The following is a 1,601-nucleotide window of genomic DNA, read 5'->3' as shown; positions in this document are numbered from 1 at the left end:
CACCCCTATTTTGCAAGCCCATGTTCTCTGCCCAGGAGCCCATGGATGGCGCAAACTGTTAAGCACTCGGATACTAACTAAAAGGGTGGAGGTTCGAATCCACCCAGAGGGGCCTCGGGAGGAAGGTCTGGCAAGCTACTTCTGAAAAATCAGCCACTGAAAACCCTATGGAGTACAGCTCTACTCTGACACACAAGTCAGAAATGACAACTTGTTTTGTCCTTGGCCTACCCCTTAAATGTTATGTGTCTCTTCCCTCGTCATAGTTCACACACTCCCTGGTCAGGCCACAGGCTGAAGACTCTGAGTCAGCATCTTTACTCTAGGTGTCTCTTGAGCTTCAGATCCACATATCCAACTGCCTCCTGGAGGACACTTACACAGGTACTTCAGTATCCCCAGAATGAACCCAGCCTCCTCCCCAGGGCTATCACTCCGAATGGCACCACAAGCCACCCTGTGCCCAAACCAGAAAGCTCCTGCTCCCTCTGCCCCACATTCATCAGCCCACTCAGCCCCATCATTCCAACCTCTTCAACTGCAGCTGTCCATCCCCTTCTCTCCACCACACACCCAGGTCCAGGCCACCATCATTTCTCACCTGGGCTACTGCAGCAGCCTCCTCACTGGTTTCCTGGCTTCCATTCCTGCCCTGCACCAATCTGCTCGCCACACTGAAGCCACAGGAGATGCTTCCAAAACACAACCAGGAATAATTTTTCTTGCATAAAATCCTCCAAAGGCTTCCTAATACCCTCAAGAATAAGGTCTAAATTTGTAACCTTCATGGTGTACATGGCCCCATGTGAGGCTGCTGCTGGGCCCCTCTGGCCTCATCTCTCAGCACTGCCCTGTGTTCCTGCTGCACCACACTCACTCTTAAACCACTGTCCCCTCTGCATAGAACACTCCACTCCCCTTTGCCTACTGACATCTATTCATCCTCCAGGCTTTGCGATTACCATCCTGTCCCCCAGAAAGCCTTCCTCAACCCCTCTCCAAACCCCAAAAGACTGGCTTCTCCTGCAGCAGCCCACTCTTCCATCCCCTATCAAACACCAATAACCCTTTGGGGTTATTGCTCACTTAGCTGCGTATTTCCCCCCAACTCAGCTCTGTGCAGGCAAGAACCACATCTAACTTATCACCACTGTATCTTTCAGCACATACCAGGAGTTTACTAGACATTGCTTCTTCATGATTTTACAAAATAGTCACACATTTCTAATGGCAGTACAACATTCCACTGAGTGACTGTATAAAAAACAACCCCACCACCACTGGAGAGTTGTCAGTTTTTCCCTTATGCACAATCTAAGATGAACACTCCTGGACAGTGTAAATGGTTAAGCGCTCGGCTGCTAACTGAAGGTTGGTGATTCGAGTCCACCCAGAGACACCTTGGAAGAAAGGCCCGGTGATCTACTCCTGAAATATCATCAGGCATTGAGAACCCTGTGGAGCACAATTCTACTCTGACACACATGGGGTTGCCATGAGTCAAATTCAACTCAACTGGCAACTGGTTAAGATGAGCACAAGATTTTTTTCATGTATTTTTTGTTACATACTTAGGAGAGATTTGCAGGAACGAAATAAAA

The 1,601-nt window shown here is 48.9% G+C and overlaps 1 protein-coding gene across 1 annotated transcript in view; it reads right to left on the bottom strand.

Moving 5' to 3' along the window:
- PARS2 (prolyl-tRNA synthetase 2, mitochondrial) overlaps nt 1-1,601 on the bottom strand; it is a 6,400-nt gene that overhangs the window by 2,105 nt on the left and 2,694 nt on the right. The gene's annotated exons all lie outside the window — the stretch shown is intronic.

Source organism: Trichechus manatus, unplaced genomic scaffold (genome assembly GCF_000243295.1).
Source record: "Trichechus manatus latirostris isolate Lorelei unplaced genomic scaffold, TriManLat1.0 scaffold00015, whole genome shotgun sequence".
Classification (NCBI taxonomy): domain Eukaryota; kingdom Metazoa; phylum Chordata; class Mammalia; order Sirenia; family Trichechidae; genus Trichechus; species Trichechus manatus.
The sequence above is the reverse complement of the archived record's forward strand: the minus strand, read 5'-3'. Positions and strand labels throughout refer to the sequence as shown.